The sequence below is a fragment of the Equus przewalskii genome, chromosome 13, assembly GCF_037783145.1.
Source record: "Equus przewalskii isolate Varuska chromosome 13, EquPr2, whole genome shotgun sequence".
Classification (NCBI taxonomy): Eukaryota; Metazoa; Chordata; class Mammalia; order Perissodactyla; family Equidae; genus Equus; species Equus przewalskii.
In genome coordinates, this window is record NC_091843.1 from 66,432,215 (window position 1) to 66,449,295 (window position 17,081).

General features: G+C 37.2%; 1 protein-coding gene and 1 long non-coding RNA gene across 2 annotated transcripts in view; one reads left to right on the top strand and one right to left on the bottom strand.

Annotated features, from left to right (window-relative positions):
- The window catches only part of PAM (peptidylglycine alpha-amidating monooxygenase), a 203,200-nt gene that overhangs the window by 126,374 nt on the left and 59,745 nt on the right, over nucleotides 1–17,081 (bottom strand).
- LOC139075344 (uncharacterized) lies at nucleotides 2,636–6,081 on the top strand. The gene is made up of 3 exons (XR_011525662.1): nucleotides 2,636–2,773; nucleotides 5,230–5,296; nucleotides 5,953–6,081. It is a non-coding gene; the product is annotated as an uncharacterized lncRNA (long non-coding RNA).

Sequence of the window (17,081 nt, forward strand, 5' to 3'; positions counted from 1 at the left end):
TGTTAGGTTACATGACTAATAATCTTCCATAAAGGGCCTATTCTTACAGAAATAGCTCCAGAGCATTGAGTCATTTTTTCCTTTAAGGATTTTATTTGTGCTTATTTTTAAGACTACCAAAGCAAATTTATCCCACTGTAATTTTCCAACTTCCATTGAAAGACAATATTAATAATTCAAGCAAAGGAACGATTCTATAAAGGTTGTCTTCTCTTTGTATCTAAGCTCCCAGGGGTGGATATTTGTCATATAGTTAATGGAGTTATTATAATGAACCAAATAGCTGTAGAAATTGCAAATGTCCGTTTTCCAGATATGTTTTTTACTTGTCATCAATTCATTTTGCATTATAAACATAAACACTGCACTTCAGTATTTTAAGCTAGCTTGGAAAATTCCTAATATTAAATGAAAAAGTAAATTCAATGCTTTAAAATCAGCTTTATTTTCTTATGTTTTCTCAGACTTACACACACACACATAAACACAGACAGAGAATGATAAGAACAATATAACTAAACAAATCTAAATTATCATTACATGATTACGTTTCCATAGTCAGTGGCCCTTAGTAGGTGTTACAAGAAAATCTGACCTTTTATATACAACAGTTATTCAACATGACCTGTATAAACAATATAAACTGAATTTAAGACTGATCATGTAACTTGTGGGGTAAAGTTTTTTTAATAGAAGTATTTACACTGACAAATTCATAAGGAATGACACGATTAGAATACTCAGCATATGCAACTTCTAATGAATCTAGGCAATGATCATCTAAAGAATCAACCGTGGCTGCTAAAACCAATAGGTGAAAACTTGATAGGAAACTTTATAATGGATTAATCAATCTCACAATTCCAATTTAATAAGTAGGATTAAAATTACAAGAAGAGAGACAATCAGACATTACATGCCTCCTGGTGGTGGCATATAACATCACCTATGAAACTCTTGACAAAAACTTGAACCCAAATCTAATCAAGCCTTTAGATGTACCAGTACAGGAAACACAAAAGACAGAGGGACATGTTAAATGATATTCTAGTGATGCAACCAGCAAAACCTAGAATGCAGAAAACTCTTTAGAACAAATACCTTGTTTTCTTCACAAATAAATTACAAGGAAAAAGAAAGAGACAAAAAGAATTTCAAGACTCTGTGTAAAAGAGAGATATCAACCAGATTTACCCCATGGACTACATTTAGATCCTGATGCAAACAAACCAACACTTTAAAAATATAACAATCAGAGAAATTTGACACTTGACTAGATATTCGATGATATAAGGGTAATAATGGTGATTATGATTATGTTTAAAAATGAAGTACTTATCTTTTAAAAATACATACTGAGATACTGTAAGCGAGATGAAATGAAATGATTTCCAGCAGATGCCTCAAAATAATTCAGTGTGTGTGCTGGGGGAGGATATAGGTAAGGCAAGATTGACCATGAGTTGATCATCGTTGATGTGTATGTGGGAGTTCATAACATACTATACAAGACTTTTAATTTTGTGTATATTAGAAGTACAGTTTGTCCCTAAGAATCTTTATTACCAACCTGCCAACCAATTAATGCAACCACCAACAAACTGAACAAGTATACATTGATTCTATATACATTTTTCTCCCGGGACATAAAAATAGATACAAAAAATTCTCTTCCTTCAGAAATTTTAGACTCTAATGAAGGAGATAAGCCTACCATAGGAAACAGTGAAGTGTTAAGCTTTGGGTTAAAGGCTAGAAGAACGATGGGAGTTCAGAGCAGGGAGAGATCAGAAGGGAGGGCATGGTCCTGGATAGGACCTGTCCGGGGGCAGAGAGGGAAGGCCTTTTGTCTGGGCCCAACATTCAGAGGGCATTTTCCCCTAACAATCTTACACAGAGAGTGAGAGAGACAAAGAGGATTGAAAACAGATGACATTTACCTTACAACTTTCAACTTGTGTTCAGATCCCACCACTTGTAATGCACAGACTTAATACATTTTACAAATCTTGTAATTTTCTTGGGAATGGCACTGTATATTGCACTGTATCATTTCTATAATGAAAGTATTAATTTGTTATATGTAATATTTAAAATATATCAGTCAAGGTTCCTTTAGGAAACAGAAGGCACCAATAAAGGGGGCAATTGAGGAAAATTTAACCAAGGAACCAAGGACAAAGCTGTGAGTGAGGTTAAGGGAAGCACATAATGGATGTTGAAACACCCTAGGGATTTATAAAGTAGCAAGCTGTTACCACTCAAAGACATATTAGGCAAGAAGAGGAAGAGTTATCAAAACCAGAAACTGCTTTCGCCACAGGAGAAGATGACAGGAGCTACGGCATAGGGAGAGAAACCAGTCACTGTCAACCTAGTATCCAACAGAAAAGGAGCCAAAGAAATAAATACTCTGACCTCATCTTCTTGCTTCCCAGTCTTCTGCCAGTTCCTCCCACTGACTAAAGCCAAGTGGAAACCAGCGAGCAACAGAGCTTACTGATGGCATCCATAAAAGTCAGCCTCCTGGAGCCCGGAGTGGGCTGGAGAAGAGTGGAAAGTACATCTGGAGGGGCCAATGGAGAATATCCAGGGTGTAGAATACATCCCTGCTTTTATACTCTTGCTTTGGCATTTCCTAATAATTAAAAAATGATAAAATGGAAGCCTCAAAAATAAAAGGAAGCAATCTAGGCTTCTCTTAGCATCTGAGAGGCCCTAAACAGAGAAGCTGAGTCTTCACGTAGGAGGAGAAGAATTCAGATAAACAAAGGTAAGAGGAAGACCCTCTGAGCTGAAAAATTAGTTTAAACAAAAACCAGAGATGGGAGCAACCATGGCGGAAGCAGAGACAGTGTAGTAATTAGACTAAAAGGCAAAGAGTGACATTTTTAAGGAGGTTCTGAGAAAGGAAACTGGATAGACTGAGCAAAGCCAGATAATGAAAGGGTTTGGGAGATAAGAATTTAGATTTGATCTGTTTAGATGTGACGTTAGTCACGGCAAGTAAGTGACGTGTAGGGCATGAAATCCTGAGTGGTGTCCTTTAGGAACAACACTTTGATGGAACTGAGAATGAGCAATGAGGATACAGTGGGAGGCGGAAGGCAGTGGAGTCTGGAACCAAATCAGGATGTGTTGCTATCAACCTGGGTTAAGTCCGTACAGGAGAGCAGCAGTGGAAATCCATCCATTCATTCAGCTATATGTCCCATGTGTCTACCCATCCCGTAAATGTATACTGAGTCTACTACTGCCAGACCCTGGACTAGACAGGTGAGCAGAAACAGATGTGTTCCCTGCCCTCACATAGTCTGCAGTCTGGAGAGGAAACGGGGGCATGAACTGAGTAACAACAGGAACGAACGTAAAGGTGCGCTTGTGAAGGGTCCCCTGAAAAAGGCATGAGGTGCTGCGAGAGCTTTGACAGCTCTCTGAAAGGTGGGGGTCGGGGTGGGAGGGATGGGCGAAAGGGAGGTGGTCAGGAAAAGCTTCTCTAAGAAAATGATGCTCAGGCTGAGATCTGAAAGCTGGGAAGGCATTACCCAGGGCAGACAGGAGGCAAGAACAGGCACAGCAAGGACAGGGCGAGGGCAAAGCCTGGAGAGGGAGTGTAGGAAGCACAGGGAATGAAGGGAACCAGCGTCGCTGGACAGAGAGGAAAAGGGACGAATGTGAAAGACATTCCAAAGGAAGAAATAAAAAGAACTGTAGACAGAATTTATACTACTAAGGAAGTAAAACAGTCTAATGGGGTTCCAACAGTTTTAACCAAGATGAGATGTTTAACTGCCTACTGAATCTGTATTTGCTAATGTGCTTTTGCCTTGACCAAAGAACACAACCAATAAATATCTATTCTCAGCAAATATTCACTAGGCACTCTGCAAGGCACTGAGAATATAGCCTTAACTAGATAAACAATCGTTATTACATCATAGGGGTCATCAGCAAACTTGCTTTCCTAAACGTACCCAAGAGCAGAAGAAACAGCTAAGCACAGATTCAAGGAAGATCTATTAATCATTGAATACTTACTGAGTGGCTTCTATGTGCAAGCCACAATACAAAATACTGTGCAAACAGCATCTTGTCTGCAGCACAGGTAATGAGCTGGCTTCTTTTAAATATAGATTGTGATGTTTGTTTGCTCAGTATGAGAATAAAGTGACAAAAATATGCACAAAGATGAATAAGATGGAGTCACTGGTTTCAGAAGCCCTTTAGTGTGAGAGATTTAAAACATGAAAATGAGTCGCTGTGAGCGACAATAAAATAGGTCTGTAAGAGTGGTACAAATTATTATGGCACTTGGATCAGATCAGTCTGAGGGAATCAGGAAGGTTCATAGGGAAGGAAATACTTATTCTGTAACTTAATAAATGATGTCTGATTTCACCCGGTGAAGATACAGGGCAAGGAAACTATAACAGGCAGAGACAATAACATCAGGAGGTTCCGCGGCTCTACCTGTAGGAACAACAAACAGACAAAGCGTGGTAGAAAACGGGAGAATTCAGGAAGGAGCAATGCAGGGAACAGAAATTAAAGTGACTCTGATGGGGACCATAGGGCAGAGAATTGAAAAACCAGAATACGGACTAGGAAATATATTTGGTCAGAACGAGGAGTTGCTGAAGATTTTTGAGTAGGAGAATAGCATTATCAGAGATGATTGTTAAGAAAATTATAGGGACTGAGAAACATCATAACATAACAGTGAAAAAAGCACAGGGTCTGAAGCCAGTCTGCCTGAGTTAGAGTCCAGACTCTCCCACAGCTACGACTAGCAATAAAAAGGAACAGACTACTGATCAAGACGAGTTCAGGGACGAATCTCAAAAGCACCATGCTGAGTGAAAGAAGCCAGATGCTAAAGACTATATACTGTTGTGATTACGCTCATAAATAAATCTAGAAAAGGCCAAACTACCATGACAGAGAGATCAGAAGTTATCAGGGCTGGGGGATGAGGGAAGGAATGAGGGGAGCACAAAGGGGTACAAGGGAACATTTTGGGGTGAGGAAATGTTCTTCATCATGTCTTGGTGGCAGTTACAGAACTGCATATATTTGTCAGCATTCATCGAATTATACACTTAAAATTAGTGAATTTTTATTTTCTAGTAAATTATATCTCAAATAAGCCAATAAAAATGAAAAAATCATGCAAGTAAAAAGTTAGCAGGTGAAATTAAAACAATGAACTTAAGAACATTTCTTACACAGGAAGAGCATGGCAGCAGGGGACTCAACTTGCGATAAATGAGGAGGCGTAAAAATACTACAGTCACTGGTATGTGCGTGTTGTGTGTGAGTGTGTGTGTGTGTGCACATGTGCATGCATGTGTGTGTTTGGGAATATTGGGAAGGGGCAGTGAATACTCTGGTATGAAGATACTTTCCTTCCCTTAAAAAAAATTTCTTTCAACTAGTCTTTATTGGACACCCAGCATTGTTTCTTAGGCCCAGGGAGTACAATAGTGAACAAGACAGACAACTCTTTTCTCTCAAGAAACTTACATTCTTGACAGTACATCTCAAAGAAAGATAGAGCGGGGATGATATTTCAATGAAGAGATATGAAATGGAGATTCGTTCCTGGGGTGATGAATACTCAGATGGAATTCAGACTTCTTCTGACCCACGGAAGTATTATTGTAAACTAAGGCTAGCTAACAAGGCTCTTCGTTGCAATACACAATAGATTAGGTACATTATAGCGACTGCTGTATACTGGTGTCACAATGGTGATGAAAGATTATTTCATAAAGGCCCAGGAAAGAAAATTATGTGGCAGATTAATATTTAGAAAGGTAAGAGTTGGAAAAATCATTTCAATCTTGTTTACATTTCAATATCCTGCAAAATTACTTTCAAAAATTTTATATTTGCCTGAATTAACTCTACTAATACTAAAAGTGTGCTGATATATTTGGATTTAGCTTGTAGGTTTGAATATACCTTGAAGAAAAAATTCACTCTCAGTCAATGATTTCCTGCACTGACTACCACAATGAAGAGAAAAGGTCATTCTTAATTGAATTAATGTTCTCCTTCATAACAAAGTGATTCACAGGTTTGCAAATCTCTATTCTCTATAAAGTTCTTAACCGCAATAAATAGGTTCTGGAAGATTTATTTAAAAAATGGAAGGGAACTATCTTGGATTCATATATCCGTGAACTTTTTTTGGACAACTGACATTTCTGGATCTTGGGGAATATATGTTGAGGAAAGAAGGGAAGTGGGGAAATAAATACACGGTCTTCCAGTAAACTTGGGGTCTTCCAACAGCAGCAGACGTGAAAGCATTAAACAGCGCTAGATTTGGCTTTTATTTGCTTCTGTGGTGCTTCAGATCTCTCTGGCTACAGCAGAAAGTTTTCAGGTCACCGCAAACCAAAGTGAAAAAGGAATATTGTGGGTAGTAACTGTATGAAATATCTTATTTATTTCAAGAGACTGCTGCCATAATTGATTGAAGGACAAAAAGTCCCCTTACACGGAGCAGCCGTGGGCTTCCAGACCCATGCTTACTGTGCTGATTGAATAAATGATAGGTAGAAGATGGAACAGTATATACCTCTGGCAGAGTCAAAGAATTCATGTTGAGTAAGATATATTTTTTACTCTCAACTCTGAGCTATTTAGGGCAGGAACTTAATTTCCTCACCCCTGAGCACAATTTTCTCCATTTTGTTTTATGGAGCGGTTATGACAGCAGAAAAACAATACAGAGACTATTTGTTAACTTCTAAACTTGTTTGACCCTACTACAGTCACCTCTTTAATAACTTGCATTTCCCCAGGCTACCAATCTATCTTCTTTACATTTACTGTGTCTGCCTTCAAAGTCTGAGGCACGGAGTTGAAACCACATCAGTAAAATATCGGTGAACATTGCCTGAGCATTTATGAAAAATACATTAAGGAGATAAAATTAATATTTTAACATATCCAAAATGGGGAAGCTAAATATTATAACTAATAACATCAACTGTAGAAATAGTGAGGTAAACACAGAATTTGCATTTTCACAGCAAAATGATCATTCATTTGGAAGCAAATAATTTAACCATAGTTCAGTACAGCTTAGGACATGAAATAATTTTTATTTCTATAAGAGTGAAGGCTGAAATATTTTAGTGGTATTTTTCTGCTTGTATTTAATTTGGTGTCAGTTTTTGTTAAGAGTCTGTTGTTTTGTTTTGGATTCTATTTCCAAAGTAAAACATTTAAAAAGAATCAAGAAAAGCTTTTTCAGTTATATATAAAATTATTAAATACAGTGTTGAAGTGTTAACTGTGTGCACATCTGAATCTATAAAAGGAAATACTCCAATCTCTCAGAAACATCATTTGCCCTTTGTAAATCGATGTTGCCATGGCAAATGTTTTCACTTAATACTGGATTAGCTGAGGACGGGAGTATGACACAATGTACAGCAGCAATGTACTCTCTATTTTTATATACCTTCCTCTTTAAAACTGCTCTCAGGTTTGCTGGATGGGGTGACTTTTGCATGCTAAGACAGAGCTACTCCTTTAATGTTGTCCCTTTATACATGATTAAGGAGAATACATTATCTGTGAAAAGCAATCGGTGCCTTGAAAGAGTGTGTTCTGCACTTTTGCTTAAAGAATGCAACATTCATGGGGAATTGTTCCAAATGCTCCTTGTGAATAGGGTTATTGAAATATTAATTCAGACTTCATAAATCTGAAAATAAGTGAAACAAAGAGGATTCTTCTGGTGGCTAATAAGTGCAAAGAGAATCACTTTTCTTGCTAATGTGGACAGATATGCATGGTTGCCTTCCACAAATATCTTTAGACCGACTATAACAGAAGAATGACCCCCTACAAATCTGGCTCTATTTGTTTCCAAGCATGTACCAAATTTCCCAAGTTCTTTAATTAATCAGGCTCTCTTAATAGCACTGCTGCAAAGCAGAGGAATGGGAATTAAAAATTTATCAATTAGAGGCATTGTGTGGAAAACCCCTCTGAAGATTTCTAGAACATGAGGGGTTTATATCAGAAGGGTAGAAGATCCTTTTTGTTGGTATTCTTTTTATTGGTGATATTGCTTATTTATTCCATTACTAATTTTTAGCAATTACAAAATAATAGGTGATCTTTTTAATGATAAAACAACTTTGATGTATACCAAAAAATCTGCTGTCATCCTCCTCCATTGCTACCTTTCCAAGGGAACCAGTGTTTACACCTTAATGTGCCTCCTTCCAACTTCCAACTTCTCCATGCCCATACCAAAATATACAACCAGACAGACACATATATATAGGGATTTTGTTACTATTTATTTTTCTTAAGAAGGGATCACAGTCTGCACACGACTCTGCACTTTGCTTCTCTCACTTAATACACAATGACAATACTTCTAGGGCAAGACACATAGATCTATCTGTCTTTCACCTATTGCATAATATTCTATAGAATGATCTCTCACAATTTTAAGGATACGAGTACTGTTACTTTAAAAGATAATTCCAGATAACTTTCCTAAAAAGCTTGCGGCAATGCACCCTCCCACCAACAATGTATGAAACCGTTCATATCTTTTCATCCTTAAAAGCTCTGTATAATATAGCCATTTTATTTTTTGCCAAATAAATGGAAGAAAAAATATGGTATCTTGTTTTTTCCTTTAATTTTAATTTCTATGATTGTTAACAGGGTTGAACTTTGTTCATTTGTTACTTTTACATTGAATTTCTTCATTTACTTTTCTTTTGGGTTGCTTGTCTTAGCAGTAGTCTTTGGGACCTCTCTTTTTTACATGGTGTATTAGCCTTTTTTCTGTCATATGTGTTTTTACTCATACTCAGTCTGTTCTTGGTCAAATACTTCTCATTTTTAAAAGTTTGTGTGTGTGTGTGTATACGTGTGTATAAATATATATATATATATATATACATATAATCTTTTTACCTTTCCAGTCTCTTCTACAGTTAGCAGCCTGTTCAGTATTTTAAAGATCCTTTTAGGTCAATTTGGATGGCTAAGTATTTTCTAGCGATCATCCATTTCCTCAACACTATCAGATTTACCAACACAGAGTTGTAAATAATAGTCTAACATTTTTCCTTTACTCTTTCTAATACTTAATAATGTATAATGTTTTGCACTTTTTATCCTTAGTTAGGCTTGCCATGAGCTTATCCATTTTAATGAATGTTTCAAAAAAATGGTTTCTTATTTTGTTTATACCTTTCTATTTTTAACCTATTTTAATAATTTCAGCTTTTATCTTTATTCTTCCTTTTCACCAATTTGACTGCTCTTTTCCTCATTTTTTAAGTGAATATTTATATACTTTTACTTTTATTCTACTTTTTCTCTATAAAAGAATTTAAGGCTACCAATTTTTCTCTGATTACTGCTTTAGCTGGGTCTCATGGGGTTTTGTTATCATGTATGTTCCTTGCCATTACCCTCTAGATAACTTATAACTGCAATTTTTATTTTTCTCCTGGTCTCAGGGGTTGTGTAGAAGAAGGGTCCTTCATTTTGGGTAGGCAAGTTTCCCATGACATCTTTTCATGGTCTATTTCTAGTACTATTGGATTACTATCAGAGGATGAGAGCTATAAAACTCTAATTATTGTAATCAACTTGTTTCTTAATGTCTAGTTATATGATTTTTAAATAAATGTTCTATATAGATTCAAAAAGAATGTATATCTCTTCCTAAAATGTAAAATTTTCTATCTATATAGATATTAAATTATATTTACTATACGTTATATATTAAATTATTCTGTTGATTGAAATATTCAAATGCTTTATACACTTCTCTTTTGAAGTCTATTTGATACTACCAATAACCCCTCCATAATTGTATTTTAATCAACTTTACTTTGAATTTTTGTTTTATATGATTGGCAGTGATGGTCTTTGGTGCCTAAAGGTATATAATCACTCTCTTAGTAAATTGTACCTACTAGGGTTTTTTTTTTTTATTATTATTGCTAGATTCTCTCAAAGACAAAATTATGAGTTGAGGTTCTGATTACTTCATCTGTTTACAGCACTATTTCTAGAATGGTGCTTTTATAGGGATCTAAATACGTTTACAAATCTCTCTTTCTACCCATTGAACTACACTCTTAAAATCCTACTGCCTCCACAAAGATGTTCCTAACCAAGCAAGAGAGAAATGCAGATTCTGATCTGCTTCTATAATGTGCTTTACAAAATTACGATTGCAGTGCTCACTAAAGTATTGTTGTTGGAGTCATCCTCTGCTTTCTCAACACGATCCTCTGTAATTCTTTATTTCAACAATTCTAAGATATTATATTGTTCTTGCCTTCACTCATGTACTTCAGGGCAGAAATAACAATAACTAAAATTTCCTGAGTGGCACTGGGCTTTACACATATTAATTCACTTAACTACAATCCTATCAGATGGGAGCTATCATTCTCCCCATTTTACAGAGGAAGACACCGAAGCTCATTAAGGTTTAAGTATCTTGCCTGAGATTTTGCAGCCAGCAAAAAAGAGGCAGAACCAGAGTTCTGAATTGTTTTATACCTACAATCACTTATAACAGGAATGAGGTGTGAGAGACAGAGGAGTGGAAAGACTGCAGGAAAAATGAAGAGCTTTAGAGGTCGCTCTAACGTTTTTGGTTTTAAACGTGAGGGGGCTGGGAAGCTCTTAAAGGGCATTTGGAGAAAAGTGATGTGATCTGACTTCTGTTTTAACAGAACTCCTGTGGTTGCTGTATGGAGCGCAGACGCTTGAGACACAGGGTACAAGGCAGATGAGTTAGGAGAGCTATTGCAATAGTCCAGGAAAGAGAGGATGGTGCTGGGGTCAGAGTGGGAAGATGGGTATGGTGAGAAAGGACTGGATTATGGATATATTTGGAAGGAAGAAGCAACAGAATTTGCTAGCATATTGTTTATGGGGTGTGAGAAAACGGAGCCAAGAAAGACTCTTGCGTATTTGGCCTAGAGGAGCTGTAACACAGGAATTGTCATTTACTGAGATGCAGAAGCCTGAAATACAGTATTCCAAATAAGAGAACTCTTGTTCATGACCATTTACTTATGAAAACTGAATAGGTAACTAAGGAACAAAGATCAAAGTGCTGTTAACCTTGCATTGGTATTTTTATTCTCTATGTTCTATAAGTCAGAGACACAGTTCATGAGATGCCAAAGGTTAAATCCATCTATTAGCCTACATGGTATATGCAATGGTTTCGATCAGGAATCAGGAGACTACAGCCTGTGGTGGCTGCCTGTTTCAGTAAATAAAGTTTCTTATTGGAGCACAGCCAAGCCATTCATTTACATACTGTCTATGGCTGCTTTCCAACTACAGCAGTTGCAACTGAGACAGTATGGCTCGCAAGCCAAAAAGATCTACTACCTGACGCTTTAAAGAATAATTTGCTTAGATTTAGAAAGGAAAAATTCAAAATTGTGTTAAAATCAGCTAAACCAGGTCGATTGCAAGGTGTCTTTTAACAGCCAGGAGATAAGGACTATCCTACCAGAATTCAGATTAGTAGCACATCTTTCTAGATGGACATGACAAAATATAAGAAAAAAGTAATTCAAGGATTTAGGATGGAGCCAGTAACCTATATTTTGTTTGTTTAACAAAAGGAAGCTTGTATTTTACAATATATGTGCAATAAAAAATATAGACGTGTGTGTGTACACACACCTGCACACATTAAACTATATATAGAAACATTCTCTAGGAAACACATAAGTCATTAACAGACTGGCAGCACAGAATTATGAAATGAGCATAGGTCTCAAATTCATATAGATCTGTATTTAAATCCTTGTTCTTCTATTTTCTGACTATTTGGCTATGGACAAGTTATTTAATCTCCCTGAGTTTCAATTTCTCATATAAAAAGTGGGAATAATATAACCTTGAACACAGAATTTTTATGAGAATTAATGAGTCATTGCTTGTAAACTGCCTAAGTCAGTGGCGTTATATAAGGAGCACTCAATAAAGTGTTTTATCCTTTAAAAATACGCTAGAAAAAGCAAAACCGAACAAAAAGAACTCTAAATCTTATTGAAAAAATAGGTGGTCATAAGGGAGTCACTTATACTGTACTTACTTTTTCTAACATTCTCAAGTATCATGTTAATTCACAAATATCAAAAAGTAATCGAAAATAAAAGTCTCCTTTCTGTTTCTCATTTTTAATAAAGAAAGGGAAAATGGTTGATACATATTTGCAGCTGTGAACCCAGATTCATGACATATTTAGATTATTCTAACAGAGGAAAACAGTGCTAATGGTTCAGTCATATCTTCCCTAAGTGGACATTAAAGAGGTTTTAGTGAAAATAAAGAGGAGGCATCATAACTTAAACAATTAGCAACGAACTACATGCGACTTCAACTGGCCATTTACAACATCCATTTCACGTTTTCGTATTCTACTTAACTCATATAATTGGGCCTTGCTGATGAAGCAAGAAGAGAATTATACAGATAAATACAAGTTCAGATGAAGTATCTTAAATGACACCAATCCTGAGCTTTCAAAATAAAAAAGTGGAAAAAATTTAATGTGAGGCAGCTAAGTAAATAAAACAAGGGCCTGGTGACTGTCCTTGCGAATAATCATTGAATTTTCTTTGCTAGTGGCTTCTCCATTGGTAAAATGGGTAATACCAATTCCTCAGTTTGGGAGGGGGAAGGTATAGCATTTTAATTTATTTTGCTGTTCTCTTTCCAAATCTTGGAATTTAATAAACATTGCCTAAGTCTTTCTAAATGAAAAGCAAATGCTAGTCCAGAATTAGCACATTTCTTTTTTTTTTTTCCTGCTTTTTCTCCCCCAGTACACAGTTGCATATTTTAGTTGTGTGTCCTTCTAGTTATGGCATGTGGGATGCCGCCTCAGCATGGTCTGACAAATGGTGCCATGTCCGCACCCAGGATCTGAACCAGCAAAACCCTGGGCTCCCAAAGCGGAGCACACGAACTTAACCACTCGGCCACCAGGCCGGCCCAGGACATTTCTTGATTTTCCTCCTTCAGTAGCAAGCAAGATCACCATGCTCCTTTTATTTTTTGTGAAGGGAGAGAAAACTAAGAATAGAGGAAAAAGAAACACTAAAAGTCATGACTCATGTTCATTCTGAGACGATGGTTTAACACAATCAATCTTCACCTATGGTCTTTTTCTTCTAGCAACAAAAATACACTGGTGCAAGAGTGGCTACTGGAGCCACCACTTCTGTCTTTTCACACTCATGGCCTCACAATTCTTCTTCACATCTTCCAGGCAGTTCCTCTCAATTAAATGGACTTGCCTCAAAAAGTAAACCCATGTGCCATGTTTGTTCTAGTGCACAGACTGCATTGGAAGAGGGTGAAGCACGCAGTGGCAGACAGGTCAAAGGACTAGAGACGCAGGATGGAACGTGGCCACGGACCACAGAGAAGGAGTCAGGGAATCCACGGGGGTTCAAGATGCACAAACTCTGAAGTCAGGTGAGGCTCTTCTCTGGGCATTTCCTAGCAATCACCTAGCTGCTTCAGGAAGAGCTTGGATGAATTTTCTCCTAGGAGTACAACAGATAATGTTCTCCTGGTGTCCAGAAGGCTGCTGGTGCCCACAGATTAATTTTCTCCTCTTGTGGAATGAGGCTTAACCTGAAAGTCACGCTAGCCTGTCAGGGGAAATGAAAGAATGAAGAATGGGAGAGTGGGGTGTCTCTTTTCCTTTCCTTTCCTTTTTTTTTTTTTTTTTTTTTGGTGAGGAAGACTGACCCTGAGCTAACAGCTGTGCCAATCTTCCTCTATTTTGTATGTGGGACACTGCCACAGTATGGCTTGATGAGTGGTGTATAGGTCCACGCCTGGGATCTGAACCTGTGAAACCCAAGCCACCAAAGTTGAGCGCACAAACTTAACCACTATGCCACCAGGCTGGCCCCAGAATTTTTATTTTTTAGAAATGCAAATATTGGGGCATTCTAAACTTAAGAAAAATAAGGCACTACAGCAATTCTGCATTTAACTTGTATATTACCTCTTTGATAAATAGAAATCCTGTGCAAATGCTATTTATAAGTGATGTTATGATAATGGCTTGATATTTGAAAACTGATTTCTTAAACAGGTACAGTAAGAAAAGCCTATGGGGGCCGACCCCGGGGCGGAGTGGTTAAGTTCGCACGCTCTGCTTCAGCAGCCCAGGGCTTCACCAGTTTGACTCCTGGGCGCAGACATGGCACCACTCATCAGGCCATGCTGAGGTGGTGTCCCACATGCCACAAGTAGAAGGACCCACAACTAAAAATACACAACTATGTACCAGGTGGCTTTGGGAGAAAAAGGAAAAATAAAATCTTTAAAAAAGAAAAGCCTATGAAAGCTGAATTCTTATCACATGATTATATATGCATTGTGCAGGCAAGGGGAAGCTCTTCCTTCTTCTGTTAGAAAATGAAAAAGTTAAAATATCTTGGTAAAAATTTTCTAATGATTATTCATATTTAAAGAAAAAAGCAAAGAGAAACACTGTGGGAAGCTTTTGAAAAAATTTCATAGGAGTATTTTGTTCATTCTGGTTTTATTTCAATGACTATACCCTTTCATCATTATTTTAAAACAAGTGAAAACTTAAGACTCTAATTTCAGGTTTTTCAACTTGTTGCTCTGGGGTATCTGATGCGATCTTTCAACTCAGAATTGTTTCATTTCCTGGTGTTGCTGGTGATAGATAATTTGTGTTGAGGAACACAAGAGAAGGCTGCTTTCTAATTTCAAAGCTTGATCTCTGACACTTCAAAAGACAAACACAGAATGAGACAAGAATTTGCAAGAGGTTCAGAAAGGAAAAAGTGAATTCCTCCGTAGTTCTCAAACTGCTTCCAAAATATGGGAAGAAAATGATTACACTAATGACAGCCTAACACATCCTGATGGAAAGAAATTCAATTATTTATAGTTTCAAGATACTAGGTTCAACAGAAATATTTAATTTTATAAAATTATATTTTTTACAAATTAGTTTACATTTGTAAGTCCTTAAGCCAAGACTGCAGAGGACCTAAGCTGAACAAACAGTAATAAACAAAATGCTGTGTAAACATAGGATTTGAAAGGACTTACATCAGATAAGAGTGACTTTTTCATAAAGTTAATGTACAAAGTCCTCAGCAAAGTGAAGAAATCCACGCTGATTTCAAACTAATATAAAAAAAATTAAGGCTCCATACTGATGCAACTGCTTTTGATAATTTCTTTTCTATACAGCGTAAAAGATATAGAAGAACATTGAGAAAAACATATCCATACTCAGTGTTCCTTCATTCTCCGATCATAAGGGCCATTTTTAATGGAAATAACTTCTGAAGAATAAGCACACTGAAAGATTTGCTTCCTTGCTTAGTTTTTCTAGGTTTCTCTTGCCCAGGTTTTTGCTTCTATTTGTCTTCATTTAGCTACTTTCCTCTTCTTCAAAATTATTGCAATGTCTTACCTCCTCCTTGAAGTCATTACTGAGAGCATAACGGTTGGTAATTTCTTTCTCATCTTAAGGTTCATTCACATTTCCCTCAACACATATATAATAGCAATATGAGTTCACATTTTCTGAGACTTACCACGTGCAGGGCAATTGAACATGCCGCTAGCATAACTACCCTGCTCAGTCCTCAGAACAACCCTGGACAGGCACCATTATTCTCCTGATCACAGATGAAGGAGCAGGACTAGCTGGTTAAGAAACACACCTGAGTTGACACGGCAAGAGCTGGGACAAGAATGCCGTCAGCCTGGCCCCAAAGCCTACATTCTAACCCAGCTCGACTTAGCTTAGATTGAGACGATAAACCTTATGTAAAATCATTGTACTTATGCCTCATTTAGTTTATTTTAAAATCAAACCCCCATGGGATAGTTAACACATCCAACTGATGATAGCACCTTACTATGACCATGAACTGGCAGTTTATCTAATTGTTTTGTTTGTCGATATGAGAGTTGGCAACAGCAAAAGCCGGAAGAGTCCCTGGTGAGAAAGGGAATCAAAGGAGGAAGAAAAAGTGCTAAAAGAAGAGTCTCTAAATATCACCTCTTCACAGCTCTGCTAGATTTGAAGCCAGTGCCATCAGACACCAGATCTGCTTACTTTCCCTCGATTCCAGGCTACTCAAAAGCTACTTACTCTTCTCCCTCATCTTCCCAACACCTGAAAAAATACTAATTAATGAAAAATGTATGAAAGAGGATGGAAATAACTTCTTAAAATTTCAAGTCAGAGAAGAGAAAGAGTGCACACACTTTGGTTATAAAATTGATATTGCAATAGATAATAAACTACTTTCCCCAGACTATCCAGAGCTCGTTTAATGGGAGCAATTTTACTTATTTATTTATTTTTTCAATTTTTGGTGAGGAAGATTGGCCCTGAGCTAACATCTGTTGCCAATCTTCCTCTTTTTACTTGAGGAAGATTCGCCCTGAGCTAACATCTGTTGCCAATCTTCCTCATTTTACTTGAGGAAGATTCGCCTGAGCTAACATCTGTTGCCAATCTTCCTCTTTTTACTTGAGGAAGATTGGCCCTGAGCTAACATCTGCACCAATCCTCCTCTATTTTTTATGTGGGTCACTGCCACAGCACTGCCACTGATGAGTGGTGTAGGTCAGGGCCTGGGAGCCAAAGTGGAGTGCACTAAACTTAACAACTAGGCCCCAAGGCCAACCCCATTAATGGGAGAAATTTTTAAAGGCTGTTCTGAAGTCCACAGTATGGCAGAATGGACTACAGCTCTGAGGCCTGACATGACTGGCTATTCTTTGGTTAGACACTAATGTAGACCTGTATTTCATCTGCAAAATTATGGAGTTGTAATATCTATATTATAGCTAAGGTTCTCTTCACCTCTATCCTGCGTCTGTTTGCTTCTCTATTTCAGCCTACTTAACAATCTCAAGTTTCCCAAGGAAAGGATTTACATCAGATTTATTGAGGTATCTTTCATTATTGCCAAAACTTAAAATGTATTTTATAAAAAAATTCTGTTGAGTGAATATGTCTTTAACCA